Raw genomic sequence first — 24,641 nt, forward strand, 5'->3', positions numbered from 1 at the left:
TTTGATTTTGTTTTAATTACAAAATTGCCATTATACTTAATTTACTTTCAATTTTTCTTTAAAATTTCACTCCAAAACCGTCAACTATCAAGCAATAAGGTTTAATTGCCTTATTAGTCCTCCCACATTTATTAGTTAGACTATTAAATCATAGAAATTCGATAATTATCAAGTATTACATTTTTTCAATTTAATCATTCTTCTTTAATTAGCTAACTAAACGATAAAATTTCTTAACCAAAAATTAATACGACCCTAATGAATCCATAAATATTCTATAATTGATATTTACGAGTTGACATGACAGTAATTTGTGGTCCCAGAAACATTGTTCTGCTACCACTAAAAAACGAGTGGTTACATGGAAAAGTAAGTGCGGTTGCTTGTGGGCTAATGGATAATTTCGATTTTGTTAGCAGGGAGTGTGTTAGTTTATCTGATACGAGTGTCAAAGCCCAATTTCAGACCCATGGATGTGATGGGCTCACACTACCTCAAGGCCCAAAAATAATGTTAAAGGCTAAGCAAATCAAATCAAAATTTGAGGACAAATCTTTTTTAAGGAAATGAGGAATGATACATGCACAGATGTGGTGAAAGTTATTAAATTCCATTAATTGAAGCTGCCAATTTTCGAGTTTAAGAAATCAATAGACTTGCAATGACTTTTTTTAAATAGGATCAAGCATTATAGGTTGATATATCTTCATGGTGGTAGAAAATCTATCTCTTAGCTTCGAAATAGACTTTGAATCACTCAATTTTGAGTTTGGGAGCTCAAGTTATGACCATTTTAGTAAAAATTGCGCGAGTAGAATTTTTAAACGGGATTATTTCAGAAATTATGAGTTTTGGGCTTTTAATTCAAGTTTAAATCATATTTGGTTTGACTTTTAGGCTTAATTTTTATCATATATGAGCCCAATATTTTATTTATTTGGTTTTATTATTTTATTATTTATTTATTCCGAGTTTTGGATATTGTTTAGGAGTTTTATGTTTTTTAGTCAAATAAGAAAGTTTAGTTTAACTACTTTTTGTTCAAATTAATTAGATTTTCAATATACTTTAGAGTTTTATTTGGATGCACTTAGCTAGCCTATATAAAGACTTCTTCATTGTTCATTAATAAGACAATTTTTTTTATTAATAAAGTTTTCAACTCTAAGAGTTAGTTTTTTTTTGTGCAAGATTTCTTTCGTGATTTTTAATAATTTGCTTCTTAATTTTCTTCAAGGAATCATGTAAATCCATTCTTCACCCTTCAATTTTCAAAAGACTATTTCTTGGAGGCTTGATTAGATCCATTAATTGAGTTTGTTGGGATTTATACTCAAAGGGTTCAATTGGACGGTTATCCATTAATTGAGTTTGTTGGGATTTATATCTCAGAGGGTTCAATTGGACGTTTATCCTTTTATCTATCACATCCATCAGTTTACTCGTTCCACCTTCCACTTTTAAATTTCATCTATGTATTTATTATTTTGAATATTTATTTTTAGATCTTAAATTTATTCTTTAGTGTTTTTTTTTAATTTCTAAATTTGTTTATTTCTTTTTTCAGGTCACATCCAAATCTTTCCATCTTGAGTCAAACAATTGAATTCGATCTTTCTTCCGCTTCCTCCGCCTTAGTCACTTATCATTTTGGTATCAGATTCAGGCATTTTAGGTGTTCTTTGTGTTCTTATAAATTGATTTTCAGCATCAAAACCATTATTTTTCTTTTTACCCAGAAAGTTTTTTAGAATTTTTTTTTTCAGTGGGTAAAAGCTTTCCAAACGATCTGAAATTTTATATACTAATTCTTGGAACTCTATTAGAGTATAAAAAAGATATTTCCCACGAAAAAGTGATTGAAAAGTGCAAAAACAAAAAAAAATACTTAAGAAAAGAGTTTTCTCTTTTTTCTCCACACAACTTACTTCATTTGTAGTTGAGTTTTTCTTTGGCTTTTTAGAGCCTTAGGTCAAATTTGTTAGAGAGCGATCCCATATGTTTTCGAATATTATTGAATATGATTACTCTTTAAAAGTTACAAGTGAGAAAATCTTAACTTCATTTCTTTGTCTCTTAGAGTTGTTTATTTTTTTATTGCGAGTGTATAAAGGTGAGGTTTAATTTTCTTCAATCAATTTTTTGTGAGTGTTTTTATTTCAACCTCTAATAATGATACACAGACATAGTATGGAAGAGGTTTCGGAATCTCTTACTGATGTGGACAATTTGCTTAAGTGTCATTGTCTTTTAGTGTGATAATCCCTTAGCATTCAAGTAAGAAATGATTCTGATGAAGTGCAAAGGACTAACATCTCCCACTCAAGGTGCTTGATTCAAGGAAAGTTGTGTTCTTTTATTGTTGATAGTGGTAGTTATGCCAACATGGTAAGTAGTCTTTTATTGGATACTTTATCTTTACCTTGTCAAAATCATCCTAAGCCATATCATTTATAACGACTTAACAAAAGTTTGGAAGTTAAGGTAGTTAAATAGTCATAAATTGCATTTAAAATTGGGAATTATTTTGACAGGGATTGATGTGATGTAGTTCTCAGGCATGCTGTCCATTTGCTTATTGGAAGACTATGGCAATATGATCGTGATGTAGTACACCATGGAAAATTGAAACCGTTACTCCATTGTGTTTAAAGGAAAAAAAATACACTTTAGCCCCTTTGGAGCCAAAAGATGTGTATAAGAACCAACTAAAAATGATGAAATTCTGTGATGTGGTTTAGGGGAAAGAAAAAAATTGAAAAGACAGAGAGTAAAGAGACCTTAAGTGATAAAAGTCTACTTGATGGTCCACTTTTGGTAAGTGAAAATACATATGAGGTAAAATTGGAGAGTTCTTAAGTGGGAAAAAATGAAAAGCAAGAAAATACCCATGCAAAAGTGAGGAATGGTTATGTTTTAACGAACCATAACTCAAATTTGTTCAATGGTGTTTCATTGTTACAGGATTTCAAGGATCCATTGACGGACTTCCAATTACATTACTCAATAATTGATAGAAGATTTTACCTGTGGGAAAAAGGTAAGTTGAACATGAATAATTCTCTACAAGTGCAAGAAGGTAAGAAAAGTAAGGATACATTGGAAGTTGAAACTTGTAGGCATACCTTAAAGTCTCTCCATAGAAGAGAGTTTTTGAAATTTGGTCGAAAAGGCAAGTTAAGCCCTAGATTCATTGGTCCCTATCGAGTGCTTAAAAGGGTTGGTCCCGTGGCTTACCAACTTGATTTTCCACCTGAGTTAGATCATATTTACGATGTGTTTCACATCTCGATAATGAGGCGATATCTATTAGATCCCTCGCATGTCGTACTGGTTGAGGAGATTAAGATCAGGCTCAATTTTTCATTAGATGAGGAGCTGATTTGAACATTAGAACATGAGATCAAAGTGTTAAGATGAAAGTGAATCCCACTAGTTAAAGTATTATGTAGAAATCATGGAACCGAAGAGGCCGCTTGGGAGTCAAAGGACTCAATTCGGCTCTAGTATCCTCATCTTTTCAAATCAGGTAATTTCAATGACGAAATTTCTTTAAGGGGGTAGAGATATAACATCCCAAAATTTAGCTCAATAAAAATGTACAAATAAATCAAAAATAGGGAATTGACCCAACGGTTAGTTATTAAATGTGAAAGCATGAAAGTTAATCAGAGGTCTCAAGTTTAAGTCTCATCTTTTACGAAATAAATTAATTTTTGCAAAATTCTTTTTTTTAATGTGTTGCCATCCAAGCCTAGAAAACCTATGTATAAATACAATTTTTCATCAAAATAATAAGCCTTTTATCCTATTTTCTTCTACCTTAGTCGTCCTTAACCTCCTCTCCCTCTCTTCATCTTTTTTTCTTTTCCCTTTTTTCTCCATTGTTGTCGTCGCACCTGTCACCTTCATTCACCCTTGATTTTTCTCTCTTCTGTCTTCAATATTGAGCATCATCTCCATCCCTACCTTGATGCCATTTTTCTTCAATTAAATAAGCCCCAAATCTGAAATTTTGAATCTCCAAGGTCAACTCCAACCTTGCCAAGAAAGTGTCATTGTCGTTCATCTCCATTAACTTGTGTAAGACCTGTTTTTCTTTTAATTTCTTGAGTAATCTTGCAAGTTAAAAACCTAAATTTTTGGATCTGGAATCTGAGGAATTTTTAAATATTTTAAAGGTATTTTTCCAGCTTTTAATTAGATCTCAAGTCGTTTTAAAATTCAGCCCCAATTCTAGCCACCATGGGTGGTGGTACGTGTGCCTAGGTGTTGGAAAAGGGGGCTGTTTTGTTTCTTGAGTCTTACCTATTTAATTTAAGCCTTAATTTGAGTTCTTGAACCCTTCTAATCAGAATTTAAATCCACTTCAATTATGGGAAAAAATTCTAGATCAATTGGTCATTCAAAACTCACAAATCAGGAAGCGTAAGTGCGATTTAACATAAACTAATTTGTTGTTTCGACATAATTGTTGGGTAAAGGTTATGGATTGTTTAGATGAAGGAATTTAACCAATAATAGCTACTGATTTTCCAGTATATTATTGTATTATGTGCTGACCTAGACGTCCCAAATCAACCGTAAAACCAAAGGACGATTGAACGTATGAATCACATCAAAATAATGTAAGAAATCTAACTAGTTTGAATTCATAAAATAGTTATTATTTGGAAGATTGGTTTGAACCCGTAAGTGGGTATTTTGGGTCTGGTTAAAACGTGAATTGATTGAATTTATACTGAATTTTGGTTTAGGTTCGTATAAAGGTTTATTAAGGAAAGTTGGGAGACTAGCTAGTGTACCGCGAGAGAGTAAAAAATAAGGTGTGGGTCCTAAACTCATAAGTTTTTTTGAAATTGATAATTATCATATTACATTTTATGAATTAGATTTCTGATTGGATTGACTAAATAGCCAAATAATTAATTTTGTAAGTGACCAAACCAAGTATGTTTCGAGCCCCAAATATTGATGTGTTAGCAAAGTTACTAGTTTGACATTGTGAATATGTGATTGAGATTGTAATGCATAATTGTGTTATGTGGTATGAGATTGTTTGATTAAATAGCATGATTTTTTGAGGTGCTAAGTTTATGCATGATATAAATACATGAGATAATTGCTATGATGTGTATTGTAAAAATTGCTATTTCTGCACAATGAAATTCGTAAAGTATGTAAAATTGAATGATATTGATAGATACCATAGCAATGGTAAATTGAATGTTGGAACACTGTTTCCATTTACTAAAAGTATGTGAATATTGAGGACATGTTGAACATGTCGAATAAGTGTGAAAAGTATTAAAATACAACTATGAATGAATTTGTATGACATATTGTATGTGCATTGGGATGAGATTTTATAGTTGATGGAGGAGTTCCATAGAGTACCAGCGACATATTAAGTCCGCATATTTACATAGTAAGTGCACTAAATTTAGAGTATTGAGGGGATTGGCGATTATATCGCATTATTTGTTATTTGGTAGTTTCACTACATTATTGATTGTAATAGCCTATCTCGCCCGGGCCCATAAAGCTATCCAAAAAAATAAATAAAATAAATCAAAGCAACATTAATAAATTAAAAGTCCAAGTCTTTTTACAAAAATAAAGGCTAACTATTAAGCCCAAATTGCCTAGCCCGGTTGTTAAGAGTAACCCAATTAACAAAACAAATTCTAGCCCATTTGAAACACGGCCCAATCACAAGACTGGCCCAAATGTCTGAAGTCTGGTTTCAGAGGCCGAAAACCTAGTCATTCGCCTTGCACCGCAGCTAGCAGTCGGTCTCCAGCACCACATGTGCGCCACTAGTTCCTCGCGCGCGCCTTCGCTCGTGCCTTTGTACGACTACTCCTGCAATGGAACACATGAGAAGAAGGAGCTAACCGAATTTACAGCAAATGGCAGCAAGAAAATGTAAATTTATTTTTTATTTACTCTGTAAATCTGACTACAAAAAGCCGTCGAATGTACCTGCAAATACTTACGCGCAGTAAATATCAGAAAAAGCATTTCGAAAGGAAATTTTTAAAGGTGATTTTCTGCTTTCTAGTTTCTTTAGTTCTTCGTCGAATCATCTCATTTTCTTTTTTGATTTTTCACTATTGTATTTAAAAAATAAAAGAGAAAGAGAAAGGCGAGGTCTTCCCTTGCGAATCTGCCATAGATTCCTCTTGGCTTTGTTGAAATTGAAGTTGAAAGAGGAATCACAAGGCATCAAATCATCTTTTCAAGAGTACGTCGTTCGCTGATTGTAGTGGCCGATCGGTGTTGGAGCGAAGGGGAAGTTAGGGTTCGGCTGCAAAGTGAAAGGGAAAGGGATTTGGTTTTCTTATTTTTGTTTCTAAATGGTTGAGTGTGTTAATTTTAGGTTTTTTAGTGTTAATTAGGTGTATAAAACGACACCGTTTAGGGCCTATGCCAATGGCCCCAAAATGAAGCCGGTTTAAGCCGACCCGCATCGATCCGACCCGATCGCCCCTAGGATCCGTGCGTTTCTGCGAAGAGGGGATAATTGCACATAGGTCCTCCCCTTTCGCACAAGTCTGTAATTGTGCCATATGCATTTTGTTTCGTTTTTTTAAATTTGGTTTTGTAATTTGTGCTTATTTGCGATTGGGTCCACGCCTCAACAAAGTGTTTTGGGTTCTGGACTAAATCCAGCTTTAGTCCCTGTGCATTTGCGTACATTGCGCGCTGGTCCCTATTTAGGGTTTCTTTTATGTATAAATTATCCGTTTTATTTTAGTTCAATTTTAATTTGGTTTTTTTGTTATTTGTATAACTTACTAATTTAAAATACATTTAATACTTTTATAGGTGTTGATCCACTTTAATGCTTTTGTTTGTTCTTATTTGCACAATTATTTTGAAGTTTCTTTATCATATTATTTTTACATTTTGCACAATATTTCTTTAAATATTTTATACATATTTGTACATATATTATTTTCATTGATTTTTCAATTTGTAATGCCTATTATTTTGAAGTTCACAATATTTTTATACATGTGTTGAGCTATCTTAATAACTTTATTTTTGTTTTGTAAAATCATTGTTTTAAAATTCTTGTTACATTAAACTGTTTGAACACTTTTATATAACATTTTGTTTAAGTATTTTTATATATATTGATACATATATTATTTTAATAGAGTTTTCTATGTCAAATACTTCTTGCTTTATGTCACCTAATATTTTTATATGAAGCTATTTTAGGAACTTCATTTTTGTGTTTATAAAATTATTATTAAGGAATTCTTCTTTATATTATATTATTCTAATATTTTATGTAGTATCTCATTTAAATGCTTTCATGTATATTGGCACATATATAATTTATAGATTAACTTAATTTTATATGCATTATTGATTTCATGCTATTTTTACAAATAATTATTTCTAAATCTATTTAGATATATATATGTTTTGTAAACCTATTGTAGGAACCCATTTTTGTCCGGGCCCGTGAAATGAAATAAAAAAAAATTTATAAACCAAATTAAATAAATAAAGTGTCCCTGTTAATGTCCAATTTACAATAAACAGGCCTAAAGGCCTGATAACCCAAAACTCGATTACATTTTACAGCCCAATTAGTCTAAACCAAAATACCCATTAACCCAATACCCTTTTTCACTCGTGACCTAAGCAACTACCCGGTTACACCCATTAAACCTCCTAACCCAACAAATAAACACGGCCCAAAGGGCCCAAACCATTAATAGAATCAGAGGACCTAGGGTTTTCTGAAACCCTAGGCGCCGCAAGCACCCCGACACCAGGCCTCATCTCGCGCCGCAATCGACGTGCCAATCCCTCGTCACCTGGTCTTCACTCGCCTGCAAAAGGAAAGAAACAACAGAGACAATACAAATATAGCAAGAAATAAAATCAAATATTGTAAATATTATTTATGTTGATTTTCGGTGGCTATAAAAGCCTGAATCAAAACGATGTAATGGACTACGTTTTCTTACATGCACATATACGATAAAAATCAGGAAAATACGAAGGTGATTTACATCTACAAAACCTATTTAATCTTTGCTTTAGTTTTGATAATTTCTTCTTGGTCTTTCTATGCTAACAGTGAAATACACTATTGAAAATCAATTTTTTATATTATTTATCGAAAGGAAACCCAACGTTTTTGTTTCTTTTGAATTTTTTTTACAAACTATCGTCAAAAAGGGAAAAAAGAATAGATTACCTATGATTTGACTCGAAAAGGAGTGTTTTTGGCTTTCAGGCCACCGTGTGTGGCCGCGCCGATGGTAGCGCATGGGGCGCGTGCGGTGGATGCTCGTGGCGCCAATGGCCGGATGTTAAACCGGAAGAGAGGAGGTTTCAGAGGATTTTCATAAGGTTTTTTCTTTTAAAAGACTAAGTTCAAATGTTTTTTTAATAAAAAATAACTTATATAATGATATGAAAATGACGTCGTTTTTACTTAATTCAATAAGTATCAAAATGATGTCGTTTAGGGCTAGGATCCGCGTGTTGACCCGATAACCCGGGGAGGATCCACGCATTTTTGATAAAAGGGAAATTTGCCCCTTTAGTCCTTCCGCATTTTCAGCATTTATAATTTCGTTCAATTCAAATTTTATTTTATTTTAATTTGGCCCTGACCATTTATTTTTGTTTCAATTTAGTCCTAGCTGCTATTATAAAGCCTATTTCGGGAACGACGTCGTTTTGGAATTAGGGTCAAATTGCCCAGTGAGTTCCTCAGATTTTAGCCCGTATTGTAATTTGGTCCAAAATTCATTTTATTATTTTAAAATTAACCCTAGAGTTTTATTTAAATTCAATTTTAATCCTTTATATATATATTTATATAATTTATTTATTTTAAATATTTTGTATATTATTTATTTTACTTTAAACCTTATTTATATAAAAAATATTTATTTTATTTGTATTATATAATATATTTTATTGTATATTATTTATTATATTATGTATAATTTTAAAATTTTAAAATTATTATTAAATATTACATTTTTATATATTATTATTAAATATTTAGTATGTAATATTCTAAAATTTACTATAAAATTTTGTTCCTATTTAACATATTATTATTTTTATAAATATACATTAAGTTATTATATCATATAGTATATTTTTATATATATTAACCATTTTTAAAAAAATTCTCCTTTATTATTTATATATTGTTTTAAATATTTTTTTAAATACCTCAGTTATTTTTAATTGTATTTAGTTTTTATCTTTATTTTTTGACTTATTTTTTATATGTTCATAATTTGTTTATTATTTTTGTATCTTTTTTTGTATTTATTTAGTATTGTTTTAGTATGTTAATTTTATCTCATAAATTATTTATTATTTTTTATGTTATTTATTGTTTTTATATATTTGCATGAAAATTGATTATTTATGTTGTTATTTTAGTTATATTTGCATGAAATATTATTGTATATATATTATGTAATTTATATTGTTATATTCATTGTTTTCTATGTTGTATTTTGCATGAAATGTTAATGTATGTATATTTATGTTATTTATGATTATATCTGCATGAAATGTTAATGTATATTATGTAATTCATGTCGTTATTTATCATTTTCTATATTATATTTGCATGAAATGTTAAAGTATGTATCATGTAGTTTATATTATTTAGTATTGATATCTTGTAATATGTTAAATGCATCATTGTTTTAAAAAAAATTATATTTCATTTAATCCAAAAGAATTTTAAAAATGATGCAATGTTTTCGTCTTTAGGAATTCGGGAAGTAGTGCCCTAACATGCTAGGTTGCGATTTCCCGTTTGTCTAAATGTCTAAAGTATCCTTCTAAATAGATTTTGTAAATCACGAGATGATTTCAGTTACGAAAGTTTAAGAATATCGTGTCCAATCATGCTGGATGTGATGTTTGTACTTTTTTGGAGTGAAGGAATCTCGATTATCAACTCAAATTATTCCGGTTTTAAAAAGGGATCCTATTTTTAAATTCTTTCAAACTTTTGACATTAAGACAAAAAACTATTCAATTTGGTACCAATTTTGGGCGTTGCGAGGGTGCTAATCCTTCCTCGTACGTAACCGACTCCCGAACCTGTTTTCTCACATTTTCGTAGAACAAAATGTTTTATAAGGTGATCCAATCACACCTAAAAAGGTAGGTGGCGACTCCCGTTTTCAAAATCTCCCTTTAAAAATGGTTTCGACACCTATTATGTGTATTTCTTAAGTTTATATCTTATTATGTATTCTTGCTATCCTTTCATATTTTATATATTATTAAATTTTCCTTTATTGTATATATTTTAAAAAATGTTTTTAACACTTTGTATGTTATTTGGTCTAAAAATCTTCATTCTATAATACATATTTTAATGATTACATATATATCTCTAGTTTGTTTTTACAAATAGTTTCAAATTCATCAATTCATCAATTCATATATTATATGTGTTCATCATTATTTTTAAATTTGTCTTATACCATAGTGTTTTTTTAAAGTTTCATTTTGTTTTGTATATTTTGTATTGATTGTATTATATTAGGCTATATATATTATTGTTGTGCTATTTTTTCCGTTTTTTCATTGTTACCTCAATTGTTCTCCATACCTGCTTAGAAAGTTGGTTTTTTTTTTAGGTTAGTTATATCTAATTATTTGTTTTGGTAGTTGATTAAATAAGTTATATTATCTTCATTCATCAATTATTGTATTTTATGCATGCATGTTATCCTATGTTTTCATTTTTTCTGTTGGTTTACAAATGTCGCTTTATAATTTCCAACTCTTTAAAATCAACCATTCCATTATATTTCAAATAAAATTAATATGTTTCGAGTTTACAAATATATTTTAAAAATCCTAAAATAAAGGCAATGTTCAGTATTTAGAAATTCGAGAAATCGTGCCCTACTATGTTGGGTTTTGATTTTTCGTTGGACTAAATATTTTGATACCCTTTTGAAATTTTTGACCTAAGAGCTTTTGGAAAACTCAATCGTGTTCTCAAAAGTATAAAGGATCATGTCCTATCGTGCTGGATGTGATGCTTTATACCTTTGAAACGAGAAAGTTTTGACGACCAACTTAAACCACTTAAATGTTTTAAAAGGAACTATATTTCAATTTTTTTTTTGAAAAAAACCCTAGACATAAAGACAGCAATTAATCAATCTGGTACCAGTTTTTGAGCGTAGTGAGGGTGCTAACCCTTCCTCATACGTAACCGGCTCCCGAACCCATTTTTAAATTTATGTGGACCAAAATTGATTTAAATGAAACAAAATATTTTATTAGGTGATCCAATCACACCTAAACAAAAAGATTGGTGGCGACTTCACATTTTGTTTAAAAGTTGATTTCTATTTTTTTAAATAAAAAAATGGTTTCGATGGCTTGGCGACTCCACTGTGATTAAACAAGAGAGTCAGGCCACAAAATTGATTATTTTCTGTCCTTTTGTTTAAATTGGAAATTTCATTTGAAAATCATGATTTTTTGTTGCCTTTGTTTGTATGATTGTTGCGGTCCAAGTCTTGTAGAATAATATTGCATTGCATTGCATTGCATGACCGTTGCGGTTATACCTTTAAGTGGGAGTGAGAAGCTATGCCTTCGTGAGGTTTTCACCTCCGTATGGGCTAGTGGATTGCTTCTGGGATACATCCGTACCTATGATTTTGTGAGATTTCCATCTCTGCATGGTCATAGGGAAATGTATTCCCCTGAACCGAACTCAATCCGTATGAGCCTATAATGGGTGAGGATTGAGAAATCTACTGGTTTAGGTACATTTACTTTAGAACCAATCCACATATAGTGAACCCTAAGAGCCTTCTTTAGGTGGAGCTAGGTTAAACTTTAGTAGTTGCCCATATATGTGCTTTGATTATCTTTATCTTGCTTGTATTTTATTACTTATTTTAGATACTGACGTATGGTGTTTTGTTTTGATTTTGTTTTGCATAACATTGCATATTAAAGGAGGTGTCGGTTCGTGTTCGATTACTAAGTTAGAAGATTTAACATGGAGAATGAATTTCTTGATAAAGTTGAGGATAATGAGGCCGTCCGTGCATGGTCAACGAAGTAACAATCAGAGAAAGGGGATAGCCTGGCAGAAGGATATACATCAGAGTTTTAGAAATTCGCTCGCATCAATGTAATGCAGAATAAGTTGCTAGAGTTGAGAGATATATCGGCTCGTTGGGATGAGGGAACCAAATAGTTGTTCTATCAGAGCTATGGTGATATACCTTACTTGCTCAATATTAAGGTGGACATGCATCTGTTCCGAGTTATGGCTCAATTTTGGAATTCTTCCTACAATTGTTTCACTTTTGGGGAAGTGGGTTTGGTGCCTACCGTGGAGGAATATACTAGCCTGCTGAGGTGTCCAAAAGTTCAAGTCAAAAAAGCTTATGCTAAGGTTTTTAATGATCCAACTTTTGCGAAAAAATTGATGAATATTTCGGGGATGAGCGAGCCTTGGGTCACTGTTCGAATTTAACAAAAAGGGGAAGTAAATGTATTCCTTGGGAGAATTTAAGAGATTTGGTTTTAACACTTCTAGATGAAAGGAAGAGGACCGACATCTTCGCCTTAAGCATCTATGGATTGGTGATTTTTCCTAAGGCTTTAAGGCATGTGGATGAAGCAGTCACTGACTTATTCGATCATCTTGAGAAAGGAATCACACCTGTACCTGCAATACTGACTGAAACGTTCAGATCCTTGAGCATGTGTCGGAGGACAGGTGAGAGTCAATTTATTGGATGTGCACAGCTGTTGATGGTGTGGTTTCATGGGCATTTTCGGAAAGTAAACAAGGTTTCTTATCGGGTTTTCTCTTAAAGTTATTTCCCATTAAAAGAAGAGACAGCTATGCAAAGGAGAGACGATATTTCAGAGGAGAAATGGATGGAAATTCTTCAAAATCTCAAGGAGGAGGATATAGAGTGGAGAGCTTTTTGGATGGTTGCTGATGAGATCCTGTATCGATGTGGGAACTTTAATTGGGTACCATTGTCAGGAATTTGGGGAGCTACTGGATATACTCCTTTGCTTACATTAAGGCAATATAAATTGAGGCAGTTTATACCCACTACTTCCGGGCTTGCTTAGTGCGAATTCCCATATAAAGGTGACCATTATAAGAAGAAAGTTTGGGAAATATCTGATGCTTGGAAGCAAACTCGTTGGATGAAGAGGTTGGCTGTCGGTTCTATGACAACAGCTGAGTACATTGGATGGTTTAGGAAAAGGGTCAATGATAATATTCCTAGACCAAGCTTAGAAGACACCCGACCAATGGAGGAACAATTACAAGTTGCCCCGTCAGAGTTGGAAATTATAAAGCAAGACTTTGAGAAAAAGAGTTCTGAGCTTGGGAAAAGGATCAAGCAGTTGGAAGAAGAGAAAATGCACCTGAAATTAGATGTGAAAGTTCAGAAGTCAGAGGTAGACAAGTTACGGAAAAGGAAGATTGAAGTGGAGGAGGATTTGGAAAGTTTGAAGACAGATTATAAGAAGCTACGCCTGTCGATGAGGACTGCTGGGTTAGGTAAAAATTCAGAGCAGTGGCGTCAGAAAGTTTGAGAAGAAAAGACTAAAGTAGATCAGTAGAAGGAGGTTCTAGGAGGCTCAAGCTCGAAATGAAGCCTTGGAGAAAAGTCTGTCAGAGAGTAAAAATGAACAAGATGAATTAAGGGCTAGAGTAGCAGAACTTGAGAGATCTCTATGTCTGTACCGGAATTGTAATTCCCTGATAGAGTTGAGAGCAAGCTTAAGCAAGATCGTAGAGATGGAAGGGAAATAGAAGAACTAGAGACGGCATTGCAAAGTTGTGAAATGAGGATCGAGTTCTTGGAAGCAAATAAAGAACAACGGAAGGGACAGCTTCATCACTCTCAAGACCAAGTTAAAAGCAGGGGTTACATCATGGGAGAAGCTGTAACACAAATTCGAGAAGTAGCTAATTACTTGCAGACTTTAGAGGTACAAGCAGACATATTAAGTGTGAAGTATGAGTTGTAATCAGATAGGGGACAAGAACTAGCTTCGTTGCTTAGGAAAATCAAGGCTCTGAGCTTTAGGGCAAAGTCTTATTTGCAACTCAGTTTTATGTAAATAATTTTATTTTCTAGTCAAGTTTTCTAAATGGAATTGAATCAGAATTGATGCCTCCTTTGCATTCATGCATTTGCATTACATTACATCATATGCATTAAATGCTATAACAAGATTTTAATTAATTTAAAATTATTTTAGTAATCTGGAAACCAACAAAAACACACCAAATATGCATCCCTACGGTACAAGGAAAAAAACTAAGTCAATCGACAAAAGACTGGAAAAGTTAGAGCAAATGCAAAAGGATATGCAAGAACAAATGCAGTCACAGATGCAAGAGCAGCTAGCTAAGATTCAGCAAGAGATGAAAGATCAAATGATGGAGTCCCAAAGAGAGATGATGAGTCAATTGTCCCAATTGCTGATAGGAAGAATGGATAAGGGAAAAGGTCCTATAGATAATGTTGGGGAAAATAATGAAGACCCTCAATATCCTCCTGGCTTTACTCCAGCACATGTACAGACACAACCTAAGACCAATTTGCAAAAACCATCTGTTACAATCAGGCCTTAGCAATTTTAGGCTGGAGTGTCAGTACCAATGAATTTCCAAGCTAGTTCAGGGTTTAATCCTGGTAACAACTCAAATAATCCAATGGTCCCTGATTTGGATGAAGTTGTGAAGGAAGAAAAAGTAAGGGCAGAATCATAGAAGCAATTGGAGGAACGGTGTAAATGGCTAGAGGAAAAGGTCAGGGCAATGGAAGGTGTTGATAGACATCCTGGAATTGATGCAAAAGATTTAAGTTATGTCCCAGATTTAGTACTTCCATATAAGTTCAAGATGCCAAAATTCGAGAAGTATAATGGAACGAGCTGTCCTGAAGCTCATATTACCATGTTTTGCAGAAGAATGACTGGGTACGTTAATAACGATCAATTGTTGATTCATTGCTTCTAGGACAATTTGGTGGGAATAGCTGCTAAATGGTACAATCAGTTGAGTCAAAACAGAATTAGTTCATGGAGAGATTTGGCACAAGCATTCATGAAGCAGTATAGTCATGTGACAGATATGACTCTTGATAGAATTACTCTGCAGAATATAGAAAAGAAACCAAATGAAAGTTTTAAGCAGTATGTGCAGAGATGGAAGGAAATGGTTATCCAAGTTCAACCACCACTCTTGGAGAAGGAAACTACTATGCTCTTTATTAATACCTTAAAAGCTCCGTTCATAAATCACATGTTAGGAAGTGCCACAAGGAGTTTTGCAGATGTGGTCATGATAGGAGAAATGATTGAGAATGCTATAAGAAATGGAAGGATAGATGCAGGAGAAAGTGCTAAAAGGTCTGCTCCGCGGAAAAAGAAAAATGAGGTGAACAATGCAAACATGAGGTATTCAAAATCTGTTACTGTAAGTCAACCAAAAGTGATAACTGCTGGTCAGGGCTTATCAAGGCAGGAATCTAGAGCAAAGCAAAATAATGAGAAACTTCAATTTACTCCAATCCCTATGACATATAAAGAATTATATCAAAGTTTGTTCGACGCACATGTGGTGGCACCTTTTTATCTAAAGCCATTACAACCTTCATTCCCTAAATGGTACGATGCCAATGCTTAATATGAGTATCATGCAGGGATCGTAGGGCATTCGATAGAAAATTGCACTACTTTTAAGAAGCTGGTTGAGAGATTTATTCAGATAGGTATTGTGAAGTTCGATAATGTGCCCAGTACAGAAAATCTGCTACCTAATCATACTGACAGTGGGGTAAATGCAATAGATGTAGGTATGGGAAAAAGAACCAAGGTGGATGTTTCAGAAGTAAAAACTCTTTTGAAATGGGTCTGGAAGGAGATGGCAAGAAGGGGGTTAGTTACTTCGAATTCAGAAGAAAATGATGATAAGATAGAGAATTATTGTGAGTTCCATCATGAAGAGGGTCATGGAATTCAGGAATGAGAAGAGTTCAGAGCTGCTATCCAAGGCCTGATGGATAACAAGGAGATATAATTTTATGAAGAGGTTAAGGAGGAAAGTTATATATGTGCGTCGAAATCCACAATGAACGTCCCAAAAGTCAATCGTCCTGTGGTCATTATTTCACGTCCTAAGAATGAAGCAGGAATTCAGATAACACCGAAGATCATAATTTAGAAGCCAGCGGTTTTCTCTTACAAGGATAGAAAAAAGGTCATTGGAATTATGATTGTAGTGTGACAGACCCGGGAAAGGAGAGTTCAGTCAGCCTGTTTAAGGAGGATCAAAATATAGGTTTTCACACGCGCAGTAGAAGACGATATGATTTGACAAGTGCCCGAACAGAGCCTGTAAAAGGAAAAAATTTGACGGTCGAACAAAAAAGGGGAAAAACAGTTGAACCTAAGGTCCTGTTAATGAACCGATGAAAGAAGAAGAAGCTAAGGAATTCCTGAAATTTCTGAAGCATAGTGAGTACAATGTGGTGGAATAGTTACATAAACAACCAGCCCGCATATCTATGTTAGCTTTGCTTCTTAACTCAAAAGTACATCGAAGTGCATTGATGAAAGTGCTAAACGAGACATATGTGACCAATGATATTTCTGTCAACAAGTTGGACCAGTTGGTGAATAATATAAGTGCTGATAACTTCATCTTCTTCAATGATGATGAGATACCACCAGGACGAATGGGATCTAAAAAACCTTTGCATATAACTACCAAATGTAAAGGATATACATTGTCAGGGGTTCTGGTTGACAATGGGTCGGCATTGAATGTATTGCCCTTGTCCACGTTAAATAGGTTACCTGTGGATAGCTTACACATGAAGGGATGTCAAAATATAGTGTGAGCATTTAACGGCACGGAAAGGAGAGTTATGGGAAGAATAGAAATACCTTTGCTGATTGGCCCAACTATATATGAAGTAGATTTCTTAGTAATGGATATTAAGCCCTCTTACAACTGCTTGTTGGGGAGACCTTGGATACATTCGGCAGGGGCAGTGCCTTCATCATTACATCAGAAGCTAAAGCTAGTATCTAAAGGATGGTTGGTAACGATAAATGCTGAAGAGGATATTATTGCGGCTGTAAGCAGTGATGTGCCGTATTTAGAGATAGATGAGGAAGCCATTGAGTGTTCTTTTCGATCTTTGGAGTTTGTAAATGCAACATTCATCACTGAGGGAAGTAGAATTCTAGAGCTGAAAATGTCTAAAACTATGATGATGGGTTTACAGTTGATGGTAGACGTGGAGCTTTACCAGGAAAGGGATTTGGGAGATGTCTCCATGGAAGAATTGAGGTTCCGATGTTGAAGGACAAGCATAATCGCTTTGGTTTGGGGTTCAATCCAGATGCGAGACAAAGGAAAAGGGAATTGGAAAGAAGGCAGGAAAGAAGAAGAGCACGTGTGAGTGGTGGAGAAATTAAGTGGGAACCCATGATAATTCCTTACATTTCCAGGACTTTTGTATCAGGAGGGATTATTTATCCTGAATGAGGGATGCCAGAGAAAGAAAACGTGGAAGGAGAATTGGAAAATGTGCACATCAATACCATATTTGAAGAGACAATTGATGACAGGATTTCATCAGATATTTGTCCATATGAGCCTGGGAGTGTTCTAGACAATTGGACTGCAGAAGACCTTCCTGTAGTTTTTAGAGCTCACTCAGAGTAATGTTCAAAACAAACTTATTGTTTTAAGCCTAAAGGCAATAAAGATTTCTTTATGAAATAGGCTCATGTTCAAATATCATTATTTCAATGAATTACATTTTTGCTATCATTTTGAGCAGATAACCTTTCAATCTTTTCACAAAGCAATTGTTTTATCCTTTTTATTTAAATAATTATCCTGATTCTTTTTTGGACTTTCTCTTATTATTCTTTTATTCATAAACATACCATATAAAACAATAATTATCAAATTCATTCATTCTTTGTATATTTTTGTACCTATAATATCTTTGGATATCAATATCATGAGTGACACTGTTACTGACTCAGAATCACTATTTGAGCAAGACATGTGTTTAGAGGGATCTCAGGACTTTGAAGATAACAGAGACTGTAATTCATCTCCGGACTTTGTAAGGATGGTAGAACAAGAGGAAAAGTAAATTTCACCTCATAAAGTAGTAGACATGGTGACTCTAGAAGAGGGAAAAGTTATAAAAATTGGAACATGCATAACTGAAGAAACAAAGCGAGACCTTGTTTGCAACACCCCTAACCCGAGTCCGATCGGCGATTTAGGCTATGAGGTATTACCGAGCCAAACAATTAAATTTTTTTTGTCCATATAATCAATCAACAAAGACAGAAATTAAGCTGAGTACATACTGATCTTTAAGTTATATAAATGCCATTTTCATATGGCTAAAATATTTACAATACAAAACATAATCGTCACTGGCCTAACCTATACATGTCATACCAAGGCCAAAATATAACTGTACCAAAAAGATCGATAGTATGATGAACTGCTGATGATCCCCGAGTCGGTGGCCAAAATTGACAATCTATAAAACAAAGAAATAAAATAAAACGGAGTAAGCTTTCGAGGCTTAGTAAGTTTTAAGTGTTTCAAACAATTAAAACGTATCATTTAAAATCTAACATTAAGTATCACAAGAACCCAAATTTAATTTGTAAATTACTTGGCCAAAAACTCACAAGTACATTAATTATAACCTATTGGCCGAATATATATATATACATGAATACACAAGAAAATTCTCAGTACATATTTCACTATTCTATATGGTTCATAAAATTTCTTTAAGAAACATGCTTTTACAATGACATACATTGACCAAATAAGTCATTCTCTTATTCATAAATACGGTATTCATTCACATACATATACACACTCACATATATATACCATTCTTTGATACTAATAATTCGTTTTGAAGTCAATTCACTTATGAGTACGTAATACGTACCTTAGCAGGTATAACATATATAATACTTACTTGCACGGATATTCAATGTCGTAATCATACTTAACTTACTGACACCGGTCCTATCAAGTCTTCGGACTCGAAACACATATCTAGCACAGCCTGCAGGTTTTTAACCCGGATGTCATTCCAGCACAAAGCCTGCGGGTCTTTAAGCCCGGATACAATTCCAGCACGAAGCCTGCAGGTCTTTAAGCCCGGATACAATTCGGGTCTTTAAGCCCGGATACAATTCCAGCACGAAGCTTGCGGGTCTTTAAGCCCAGATACAATTCCACATCAAATAACATGGTTTTTTATCGTATTCTAACACATTTCATAGAACATTTCACATTATTAGTAGCCATTGGCTACATTTGGACATGAGCTTCTTATGAACACCATTATTTCATTTCAGCTTAAAATCATGCATGAATATCACACGTACCTTTCATCAATCAAGCTTAACCCTAATTTACCATTCAACTTAATTCAAATAGAACCAAAAAGATCAAAATTCATGTAGTATATATATGTCAAGGCATTATAAATTTTATACTAAAGGTGATTACTCAAAACTTACCTTGTATCTTTCTGAACAAATTTCGGGTTGGTTATTCTGCGACTTTAGCTTTTCCCTTATCCGAGGTTGCCCCTCTATGCTCTTGAGCTTTAATTCAATAAATTTTAAACTAATCATTAATCAATTATTCAAGTATTACTTTCAGAACATAATACATATATATTCGACTTTCACATATACAGATTATAGTAAGCTTATAAGAAATCAATAAGCAATTCATTAGCAAAATTTTTCTTTCATCAATGTTTACTATATAATCACAATTTGACTATAAGCTGAATTCCTGAGCAACAGTCATTAAATTAATTATAACTAGAGCTACGAAACTCCAAATCAGTTTCCGTAAATTTTCCTTGAAAATAGACTCATTTATATTTTATCCATAAAATTTTCATAATTTTTAGTCTAGCCAATCAATACCATATTTTTCATAAAGTTTCCCTTGTTTCACTGTTTGACAAATCTGACCATTCTTCACTACGAAATAAATTTCTCATTATACAGAAATCAAAATATGTTTTTGTTTATTTAATTTGAAACTAGACTCACTAAGGAGTCTAAGCATATAAAATTTATTCTATGACCATTTTTATACATTTTATAATGATTTTATAAAAACAGAACAGGGCATCTAGAAGTCATTTTGACTCTGTCCCACATTACTTCAAATATTTTATGATCGGTAATTCTTTTACTTTTACGGTTTCTATTATAGAAAACTAGACTCATCAAGCTTTAATTAAATAATTTATTCAGCTTCTAATTCAATTCCTACAATTTATGGTGATTTTCGAAATTCACCTTACTGCTGCTGTCCCAAGTAGATTATTACCAATTCACTCTTTCACACATTCTTTGTATACATATTATTTAAGCATGTATCTCACCAATCAATTTCATCATATATATATCTATAAATTTACTTATACATAATATCAATACCACATTGTGCTCAAATCATTTTTCAAGTTCAATTTCACCAAGCTTCAACCTAACTTAACCTATAATAGTTCATAACACATTTAAAGCACATACCTTACTAAATTTTATCATAGTCCTCAATCAGCCATAGTACATTCGGCCATAGCATAGACACAAATACATTTAACTTGATTTCTTCATGAAAAATTAAGGCTATAACCGAATAGTGTTTAACCATTTAAACTACAAAACACAATTTATAACTTCAATTTTACAAGCTTATATCATAAGAGTTTCTCCATTAAAATTTTCAATGTATATTCGGCTATAACACAAACACTTAATCTTTACAATTACAAATTCAAAAACTTAACATACTTTTATAATCTCAACCAAATAGAGTACTTTTATTGATTCACAACAAAACATCAACATAACATTTCTAAATGAAAAATCCTCTCATGACCGATTGCTCCTATAGCTACCAAAATGAAAATTTGCACATGGGTTATGGAGGAATTAAGAAACTATCCTAAAACACACAAGAAATTTCTATCAAAACACTTCAAACATACCTTAATCAAGGCTAGGAAGGGGTAGCCGAATGTTTGTTTTCCCCCATTCTCTTCTTGAAATTTTCGGCCAAAGAAATCAAAGGATGAACCAACTTTGGTTTCTCCTCCCCACTAAGCCATTATTCTTTTATTTTTATTCTTTAATTCATTTAGTTTAAATTAATGTTAATATAATATACATATAATATATATGAATCAACTACATGGCCAGCCACTAAAGAAAAATGGATAATTTGACATGCAAGTCCATTTTTTTTTAACATGCATTAGTAGACCATATTTAAAATTACCTGTCACATTTCACAATTGTCTCACATAAATCCTATTTAATAAATTTTACATACAATTGACAAAATTAAAGCAAGAAGCTTTCACACATGCAGGTTCACATACAATAAGCATAAGATATAACGGTTAATTATTTTTGTGACTCGGTTTTATGGTCCCGAAACCACTTTCCAACTAGGGTCAAAAATAGGGTTGTCACATTGTTGGGTTGCTTTTGGAATGCAAAAATGTTTTTGCATGGTCATACCAACATATGCCTAGCTTAAGCACTGATATTATAATACATCGCTTTCCCATCAAAGAAGATTGCAAGTCGGTGCAACAGAAACTTCGAAGAATGAGGCCAGCTATTATTTTAAAGATAAGGGAGGAAGTCAAAAAGCAATTTGATGCTGGATTCCTTCAGGTGATCAAGTACTCAGGATGGGTAGGCAACGTTGTGTCTGTTCCCAAGAAAGACGAAAAGGTGTGAATGTGTATGGATTATAGAGATCTAAATAAGGCTAGCCCAAAGGACAATTTCCCCTTGCCTCACTTTGATACACTAGTGGATAATACGGCTTCTTACTCGTTGTTTTCCTTCATGGATGGCTTCTTGGGGTACAATTAGATAAAGATGCATCCTAAAGACATGGGAATGACTACTTTTATAACCTTGTGGGGCACGTTTTGTTACAAGGTGATGCCATTTGGATTAAAGAATGCTGGAGCAACATATCAAAGAGTCATGGTAACCTTATTTCATGATATGATGCATAAAGAAATTGAAGTCTATGTTGATAATATGATAGCCAAATCACGTACTGAAAAGGAACACATCTAAGTATTGAGAAAGTTGTTCATGAGATTGAGAAAATTTCAACTAAAGCTTAATCCAACCAAGTGTACCTTTGGGGCTAGATCTGGAAAGCTACTGGGCTTTGTAGTCAGTGAGAGAGGAATTGAGATTGATTCGGACAAAGTCCGGACTATACAAGAGTTATCTTCACCACGCACTCAAAAAGAGGTTCGTGGCTTCCTGGGAAGACTAAACTACATTGCTTGGTATTTCTCAATTAACAGAGAAGTGTGACCCTATATTTCTTCTTCTTAAAAAGCATAACCCAGGAGAATGGGATGATGAGTGCCAGAGAGCTTTTGATAAAGTTAAAAGATATTTGTCGAGTCCTCCAGTGTTATCACCTCCAAGCTCAGACAGACCGTTGATATTGTATTTAAATCGTGTTTGATAATTCTATGGGACGTGTGCTTGGTCAGCATGATGAATCAGGGAGAAAAGAAAGGGCAATATATTACCTTAGTAAGAAATTCACTGAGTGTGAATTGAGATATTCGCCAATTGAAAAATTGTGTTATGCTTTGGATTGGACAGCTAGGAGGTTGAGGCAATACATGTTGTACCATACGACTTGGTTAATCTCAAAGTTGGATCCTCTAAAGTATATGATGGCATCAAATTCCTTGAATGGAAGGATGCTAGGTGGCAAATTTTGCTTTCTGAATTTGGTATAATCTACGTAAGTTAAAAAGTCGTAAAAGGGAGTGCAATAGCAGATTTTCTTGCCAGTCGAGCTTTAGAAGATTATGAGCCTTTGCATTTTGATTTCCCCAATGCGGAGATAGTGTATGTGGCAGCTACTGAAGAGGACACTACAAAAGATCACTCTTGGAAATTAAATTTTGATGGAGCCTCAAACGCTGTGGGTAATGGAATTGGAGCAGTCTTGGTATCTCTAGGGGGAGATCATTATCTATTTACTTGTAAATTGGATTTTGATTGCACGAATAATATGGCAGAGTATGAAACATTTATCATGGGACTTCGAGTAGCTATAGAACAAAAGATCAAGTCATTAGAAGTATATGAAGATTCTGCGCTGGTAATTTACCAACTTCGAGGTGAATGGGAGACAAGAGATTTTAAATTAATCAATTACAAAAGGTTGGTGTTAGGGTTAGTTGAAGAGTTTAATGATATTACCTTCAATTATCTCCCGCGTGATGAAAATCAGATAGCAGATGCTTTGGCTACTTTGGCTTCCATGATCAAAATAAGCAGACAAGAAGACGTGAAACCTATTTAGATGAGTGTTTGTGAGGCCCCGTCTTACAGTTATAATATAGAGGAAGAAGAGAGAGATGATCATCCTTGGTATTAGGATATATTACAATATGTGAGAAATCGTGAATATCCAGATCAAGCCACGGAGAATGACAAAAGGATGTTGAGAAGGTTAAACTGTGATTATATTTTAGATGGGGAGATCCTGTACAAAAGAAGAAAGGATCAAGTGCTTTTGAGATGTGTGGATGCTGTGGAGGCCAAGAAAATCTTGGAAGAAGTGCACAAGGTGTTTGTGGAACACACGCTAATGGGTTCACAATGGCCAGACAAATTATGAGGTTTGGATATTATTGGTCAACTATGGAGGGAGACTGTATCAATTATGCTAAGAAATGTCACAAATGTCAAATTTATGGTGATAGGATTCATGTACCTCACTCGCCTTTGCATGTTATGACTTCTCCATGGCCATTTTCCACTTGGGGCATGGATGTCATAGGACCAATCTCACCGAAGGCGTCAAATGGGCATCGTTTTATCTTTTTGGTCATTGATTATTTTACTAAGTGGGCGGAGGCTGCTTCATATGCCAATGTAACTAAATCGGCAGTCAGCAGATTTTTAAAGAAGGAAATTAAATGTCGATATGGGATGCCTGAGAGGATCATATCTGATAATGCATTAAATTTGAACAACAGCACAATAGCAGAGGTCTACAGTCAGTTTAAGATTAGATACAATAATTCATCACCATATCACTCAAAAATGAATGGGGCAATGGAAGCAGCCAATAAAAATATCAAGAAATTATAAAGATTGGCATGAGAAGTTGTCATTCGCTCTCTACGCTTATCGAACATCCATCAGAACTTCTACTGGGGCAACACCTTTCTCATTGGTTTATGGAATAGAAGCAGTTCTACCCATTGAAGTAGAGATACCTTCACTCTGAGTTTTGTCAAAATTGAAGTTAGATGAAACAGAATGGATACAGTCTCGATATGATCAGTTGAATTTGATTGAGGAAAAGAGGGTAAGGGCTATTCAACATGGTTAGATGTATCAAAAAAGAATGATGCTGGCTTATGACAAAGAGGTTCACCCAAGAGAATTTCACGAGGGAGATTTGGTTCTGAAAAAGATTCTTCCTATACAGAAGGATTTCAGAAGAAAAT

The 24,641-nt window shown here is 33.6% G+C and overlaps 1 long non-coding RNA gene across 1 annotated transcript; it reads right to left on the reverse strand.

Moving 5' to 3' along the window:
• Window positions 1–5,442: 5,442 nt before the first annotated feature.
• On the reverse strand, window positions 5,443–6,378 carry LOC121229556 (uncharacterized). Its single transcript, XR_005927312.1, has 2 exons — window positions 5,950–6,378; window positions 5,443–5,865 (listed from the first exon to the last, which is right to left on the reverse strand). It is a non-coding gene; the product is annotated as an uncharacterized lncRNA (long non-coding RNA).
• Window positions 6,379–24,641: the final 18,263 nt, after the last annotated feature.

Source organism: Gossypium hirsutum, chromosome A05, assembly GCF_007990345.1.
Source record: "Gossypium hirsutum isolate 1008001.06 chromosome A05, Gossypium_hirsutum_v2.1, whole genome shotgun sequence".
Classification (NCBI taxonomy): Eukaryota; Viridiplantae; Streptophyta; class Magnoliopsida; order Malvales; family Malvaceae; genus Gossypium; species Gossypium hirsutum.